The sequence below is a fragment of the Sorex fumeus genome, unplaced genomic scaffold, assembly GCF_029834395.1.
Source record: "Sorex fumeus unplaced genomic scaffold, SorFum_2.1 ptg000044l, whole genome shotgun sequence".
Taxonomy (NCBI): domain Eukaryota; kingdom Metazoa; phylum Chordata; class Mammalia; order Eulipotyphla; family Soricidae; genus Sorex; species Sorex fumeus.
This window is the reverse complement of record NW_026606101.1, coordinates 40255845-40263510: the sequence shown is the minus strand read 5'-3', so window position 1 is coordinate 40263510 and position 7666 is coordinate 40255845. Positions and strand designations below refer to the sequence as shown.

Here is a 7666-nt window from a genome sequence, read left to right as displayed (position 1 = left end):
GATCTATAGATTTGCTTGGGTTGAATGATGCACTTATGAGATGAGCTGACCTCATGCCTAATAAATTGGTGTCTATTAACTAAAGTTCAACTGGGTCTGTCTATTATCTAGAGACCCCTCTTTCTGCATGGTTTCTATACCTGACCAGATTAGACTTTACACAAGTTGGCAGTCTCAAAATGGCCAAACATCTCACATGGTGACTGACTTCTTTAATGCAAAAAATGGTGCTCGCTTCAGCAGCAGGTATACTAAAAATAGGATTGATACAGAAAAGATTAGCATGACCCCTGTGCAAGGATGACATGAAAATTCATGAAGCGTTCCATAATTCTCAGAGATTCAGAAATCAATCTCTTGGAAGAGAGCACCACGAGCAACATGCCACAAAGATGTCGCTAGACCCCGAAGTCACATACAGTTAAATAAAGAAAGAAACAAATAAATTAACCTCAGCTATATCACTGTATTTAAAATTTTAGAATTCCTGGAGCATGCAGCCACGCGACATCTCACATTCTACTGATGTACTTAATGGCTTAATGGCTCTCGGGTGAAATACAGCAGTCTTCACACACTTTTCTCCAAGGAAATCTTTTGGATCATTTTTAGTGTATTATTCATAAGAAGGGTGGGTCGGTTTTCGGGCGAGCCCCTGACTCGCGCACGTGTTAGACTCCTTGGTCCGTGTTTCAAGACGGGTCGAAACATGTGTCCAGCTAGGGCTGGAGTGATAGCACAGCGGGTAGGGCGTTCGCCTTACAAGCGGCCAACATGGCCGACCCGAGTTCGATTCCTCCGCCCCTCTCGGAGAGCCCGGCAAGCTACCGAGAGTATTCGATATGCCAGACACAGTAACAACAAAGTCTCCAATGGAGACGTTACTGGGCCCACTCGAGCAAATCGACGATCAATGGGAGGGCCTTTCTTTACCTTTACCTTTACCTTATTCATAAGAAGCAATACAAAATAAACTATTTACGTCCTGTTATGGGGGCATGATTTGGGGTTTGGGATAGAAAAAGTTGAAATATGGTGATGGAAAGGTGTAATTGTGAACAACTTTATAAATTTTTTTTTTTAAAAAAGAATACAAGCCTGATGTCTGACAAATACAATTTCCAATCCTAACTCCTAACACATTCTATGATGTGTTGTGTGGCCGTTTTGCGGCCGTGCAGTCTGGAAAGTGTCCTGGAGCATGGCGGCAACTGGGTAGTGGAGGTAGTAGAGGTAGTGGAGGTCTGCTGATGAGGTATTTATCTGGCACCAATATGATGGGTCTTCTGTGCATAATCCCCGGGTCACCGGAGGTTGGTGAAAGCAGACAGGGCAGGGTAGGATGGGGCTTCTGGTTTTAATCCCTTGGTCTCTGGAGATTGGTGAAAGCAGGATCTCTGTTCCCGGGTCCCATTGAGCCTGGAGCCCAAGGTCACAGAGTTCCACTTACCTGGTTCTGTGGAGCTTCACTCATGCGTGAGTCTTTGTCCAAGCATCTGGAAAGCATCCTGGAGCGTGGCAGTAGCTGGTAGAGATCTCAGGCCCGGTACCCACGGCCCTGAGTTTCTCTACTGGTTCCTTCATGCGTGAGGCTCGTCCAAGCGTGTGGAGAGTGTCCTGGAGTATGGCTGTGACTGGATACTGGAGGTCTTTAGCTGCTGGGGCTCTGCTCAGGGCGGGGAAGGAAACTCAACCCGCCACACTCCAAGGGGCCCCAGTGAAGACAGCCTGATGCACGGGTTTGTCAATGCTAGCTATCTTCATCAAGTATCATTTAATACCAGATAGAAATAGTTATTGTGGGGGCATCAGTGAAAATACTTCTCCTTACCATGAGCACACATAACAGAAGTAGAGAGTAAAGAACTCTGGTAAATTGCTTCAACTTCTTCCAAAGTTGTGAATTAGGTAAAAATAGTTGTTGTTTTCCTCATGTCCAACAGATGTACAAATAATCTTGGCAAACAGAAATTGCCTCCTTTGTATTTTCTAAGTCTAGGAGGTAATAGAATAAAAAATTGTATTCAGCAAATATTTTGTGTCAGACAATATGCTCAACTTATGTTTTTGTGTCAATGTGCTCAATTTTTATATTCATTTACTTCTTATACTGTATAGATCAATGCAAGTTGATTTCTATTTTGCTAATGGGGGAAACTGAAACTTGGTGAATGAAACCTCTCACTTAACAGAGCTCAGGTCAGAGAGCTAGTTCAGGAGGGAAGGTACTTTCCTAGCATCTTTCACCTTTCATCATTCCCAGAGCACCAGTAGGACTGAATCCTCCGCATAGGGACAAAGTAACCCTGAGTATCTGGTGTAACCCAAAATCTCCAAACAAAACAATTATTAAAAAGATAGTAATGGGATGTACTTGTATGCTCGTTCCCTGCAGCCTTCCATAGACTAAGGGCATTCATTGTCTCTTCCCATTTTGGCATCATTGTACTTTACTGTCATATTACCCAGTTCTTTTTACCTGGCTACAAGAACATGTGCATATTTTTGCAATATCCACAATAGACTTACTACAATCACAAACATAAATACCATATAAAACAAAGCCGCTCCTGGATGTTTCCAGATAGCTTACTTCATTGTTTTATCTTGGGTGTGTTCTTTCCTTTCTCAGTTAAGGAGTTACTTGTAGGCTAGACTGAGCTCTCCTAGTTCTTCTTTATCACTGTCACTGTCCTCCCATTGTTCATCGATTTGCTTGAGTGGGCCCAGTAACATCTCCATTGGAGACTTTGTTGTTACTATGTTTGGCATATTGAATACATCACGGGTAGCTTGCCAGGCTCTGCTGTGCGGGCGAGATACTCTCGGTAGTTTGCCGGGCTCTCCGAGAGGGGCAGAGGAATCGAACTCAGGTAGGCCATGTTGGCTGCGTGCAAGGCAAACACTCTACCGCTGTGCTATCACTCCAGCCCTTCCGTGCATATATCACCACTATTAATGGCCATGGTCTGGTTTTGTTGTCTGTCTCCTACATGATACTCTGAATGTTTTGTTGAGATAAAAGCTGTGTCTGTCTCCACATTAGACTCTGAATTCTCTGGGAGTGAAGGCCACTTTCTGAGGATCTTTGTAACTTAAATCTGCACATAAAATTAGAACAGACTAGGAACTCAATTATGTCCACTGACTAGATTGTCATGATTACCAAGAAGGACAAGAAAATATGATAGATACTATTGTAATTCATGAAGTGGAACATAAATTCAGAGAAAAGAAGAAAACTAAGATTATATAAAGGTGACACTATAAAAGGAAAGTTCCTGCAGAAGAATGGATTTAATGAGATAGAGTTAGGACTAGAAAAAGAGTACAGGGATTAAAGCACTTGCTTTGTATGCAGCCAACCCTGTTTTGATCACAAGGGATCACCACATGGTCTCCCAGGCACACAGCCATGATAGCTCCCAGTAATACCTGATATGGGATAAAAAGATAAATACACACATATACATATTTTAATTAAAGATCAAGATGTTAAGGGAATTACTGAGTAATGGTCTATGTGGTATTTGAATTATTCAATTTTGGGTAAATGAAAACCACAATATGATTCAGATTTTTCCGATGACTCACTATGATGATTTTCATAATTGCACAATCCACATTACCTGATGTATATGTGACACTAAGGTTTTCCTTGTGAAAATTAAATTGAAAAACCTATAAAATATAAATTATTCCTTAAAGGTATTTTGAAAGCAATAAACTATGTCTTTCAATTATCTTACTAAAGTATAATATATTAATTAAAAATAAGCACTTTAGCCGACTCAGGTTAGATCCATGGCATCCTGTATGGTCCCCCAAATTCTGCCAGAAGTGATTCCTGAACAGAGCCAGGAGTTGCCCCTGAGCATCAGTGGGTGTGGGCCCCAAACAAACAAAATAGATCTATAAGTAGATATTTGAAAAAAATTACTTTAAAATTTTTTATAAAAAATTTTATTAGTAACTTGCTTTGCAATGGTATTAATATTTACACTTTAGGTATACACTATTACTATACTACCTTATTGCAGCTAAGTTCCTTTTCTTCCAATACTTCTCAACATGACATACGTCTGAAAAAACTCAGTTCTGTTGACACAGCCTTAAGGTCTGTTTTCATTGGCTATTGTTTATTGCTTTATTACTCTCTATTATACATATGAGTGAGAAATCCTGTATTTTTCTCTTTCTGATTTATTTTGCTGAACATGACAGACTTTAGTTTCATCCAACTTGTGCGGAATGAAAGATTTCATCTTTTCTTGTGACTGAATGGTAGTTCATTGTGTATATATACCACTGTTTCTTTATCAACTCATTAGTTGCTTGACCCTTAGGCTTCCAGATCTTGGCCATTATAAGTAGCTGCAATTAACATTTGTGTGCATTTATCTCTTCAAACTAGTGTCTATCCATCTTTGGAATAGATGCCAAGGAATGGAATCTCAAAGAATGGAATCTCTTAACTCTGATTTAAATTTTGTGAAGTCTCCAAACTGGTTTCCATAGAAGCTGAATACAATTAGATGTACACCAAGAATAAATAAGAATTCTTTTTCACCACATCCCTACCAGCATTGTTTATTTTTGACCTTTTGAAAAGGCCCTTCTCACCAGTATGAGGTAATGTCTCATGGCTGTTTTTATTTGCATTTCCTGATAATTAATAATGGTGAATTTTTTCATATACCTGCTGGTCATCCGTGTCATTTTTGGATAACTATCCTGCTCCTCTTCCCATTTTTTGGATGGAATTGTGTTTTGTTATTGTTTATTTTTGTGAGTACTTTATATATCTTGAATGTTAGTACTTTATTAGATGCATGTTGTGCAAATATTTTCTCCCACTAAGTAGAGGGGTTTTTAATGTTAGCAATAGTGTTTTTTAGTTGTTGTTTTGGTTTGGTTTTTGGGTCACACCTGGTGGTGCTCAGGGATTACTCCTGGCTCTATACTCAGAGATCACTCATCACTCCTTTTGGTGTTCAGGGTCCTAATGCAGTATCAGGATCATATTTGGATTATCCCCATGCAAGGCAAGACCCTACTCACTGTACTATCATCCTGGCCTTAGCCATAGTTTTTTTGCACCAAGAAGATGTTTTTTAGCTTGATACAGTTCCCATTTGTTTTTATTTTATCACTTAGGACATTGAAGACACCTCTGAAGTTAGTATCATGGAACTTTGTACCTATGTTCTCAATTTTTTTTGTGGATTTCGGTTTAAAATCAAGGTCTTTGATCCATTTTAAATTCATTTTTGTAGATGGTGTGAGATAGTGACCTAATTTCATTCTGTTATATGAAGCTAATTCAATACCATTTGTAGAAGAGGCTTTCCTTCCTCCATATGAATGCTTTCCATATTCTAGCGTACATATTAATTTATGTCAAGTGTAAGTGGTAACGGTTCTGTTCTTTAATATCCTGTAAAGTTTTATTCATCTGTTATTGCTCTTTTAGCTATCCAGTTTTCAATATCCCTTCCTCCAACAAAGCGATCAATTACTTTTTATTAAGAGTTGTCCTATTCTGAATAATCTTCATAAGAAATGGTACCCATCTCCACTTACAAAGAGGATTAGCAGCATTAGAGTTTTGGCTGCAGGTCAGTCAAGGGGATACAAACATTAAATGGGTATATAACTAAGGCTATCAAAGATTTCTTTTGAGATTTTTGAATTTGAGAATATATGGGATGGTAGAGGGTTCTTTTTGGTAATGGAAACTCTCGGCACTGACTTTGTGCTCCCTCTACGACCTACCCAAGTTTCTTACAGCTGCTTCCACATACACTTTTTTATTTTCCAAGTGTGGGTTGCTAAATTTCCACTGATTTTGATTGCCTAACATTCTTTGATGGCATTACTTTCAGTTAAATAATTAGATAATTTTTGTTGCTCTGCAACTTTTAGAATCCTACCTGAAATATAAGGCAAAGATAGACTAGACTTTAGAAATATATTATGGGGGACTGGAGAGATAGTACAGTGGTTAGGACATTTGCCCCTGCAACCAGTGGACCTGGGTTTGATTCCTGGCATCCCAAGCATCACCAAGAGTAATTCTTTTTGTTTTTTTTGGCTTTTTGGGTCACACCGGCAATGCACAGGAGTTACTCCTGGCTTTGCACTCAGGAATTACTCCTGGCGGTGCTCAGGGGACCATATGGGATACTGGAAATCGAACCCGGGTCAGCCGCGTGCAAGGCAAACGCCCTACCCGCTGTACTATTGCTCCAGCCCCACCAAGAATAACTGTTGAGTGCAGAGCAGAAAACTCCTGAGCATCACTGGGTGTGACCCACATCACCCCCAAGTAAACATAATTATGGGCTCAAGAGATAGTTCAAAGGGCTAAGCAAATTATTTGCATGGGGCAGACCCCATTTCAATCCTCACCACCGTGTGATCCCCTGACTTAGGAATGATTTCCCCTACCTCTCAGAACAGAATAGAGTAGTATCCAAGTACCACAAGGTATGGGCCAATTCTCCCCATGAAATATATTTAGATGTGAATTAGTGGCTTCATTTATATTATTGTATTATGCTTCCCAAGAATTATTGGGTGCCCCAGTAATTATTTTCAGATTCATTTTCTTAATTACAGAAAATTTTAAGTAAGTCAAATAGCAATGAAAATCTTGATTTTGAATATTTATATATATTTTATAATCTGTTTATTTTTAATCTAATATCCAGATCTAAATTACAGAACAAATCTAATATAATATTAAACATAGTGGTGGCATTTTGTGTACTGGGGACAGATGTGAGGTAATGAACATATTTTTTCAGGCTTTCAGCTTATGTAACTCTATCTCTAGCCTTTGTTCAACATTTTTCTATTCAAATTTATTTACTATTTAGATAGTTTCCATGATTCCTGATTTTTGCTACATATCTTTCAAGGATATGTATTTTTTACTTAAAAAAGTTGTCATGATACTTACTTAGGGGCGTATATTTTTATAATGTTGATGTGTATCCATAATTCAATACTGAAATGTCAATACTGTTTTGATTATAAAAATGAAAATATATCAAAAGCAGATGATATAGTGGTTGAAATGCACAGCTGTGAAAACATGTGCTTGAATAAATTTAGAAAAAATGATTACGTTTCTTTCCCTCCAGGCATTATTCTGTTATCAGGCATCCATCAGACAGATCAAAATAACTTGTACATTTTCAAAAAAATTTTCAAGTCTGCCCTCAAATGAAATTCTCATATAAAATGATTTATAGTCAAGTTTCAAGTTAAGCATTAAATCTTCTTTGTTGACAGATACTTGGGGGTGGTTCTGGGATGAAGAAAAAAATAGTTTCCTTTTAGAAAAGAAACCAGCAGGCAGTATTTGGGGGAGAAAATGACACATATTTGAAGTCTATAAAGTAATTCATCATAAAGAAAGCAGAAGCATTAGAAGCCTTGTTCTTGATATTTCACTCTATTTCTCTATATTTCCCTCTATTTCCCTCTATTTCTTGTTCTTGATATTTCACAGTTTTGGTATTTCACTCTAAGAAAGGTTTATCATCCTTCCTTTCTTAAGAATTTTAAGTAGGTGTGGCCAGAGAGATATATAGGGATTAAGATGCTTGCTTTGCCTGTGATCAACCCAGGTTGGAATCTCCTAAAACTACATATGGTC

General features: G+C 38.4%; 1 non-coding gene across 1 annotated transcript; it reads left to right on the top strand.

Moving 5' to 3' along the window:
* The first annotated feature begins 231 nt into the window (after window positions 1-231).
* LOC130030827 (U6 spliceosomal RNA) lies at window positions 232-335 on the top strand. Its single transcript, XR_008793507.1, has one exon. It is a non-coding gene; the product is annotated as a U6 spliceosomal RNA (small nuclear RNA).
* Window positions 336-7666: the final 7331 nt, after the last annotated feature.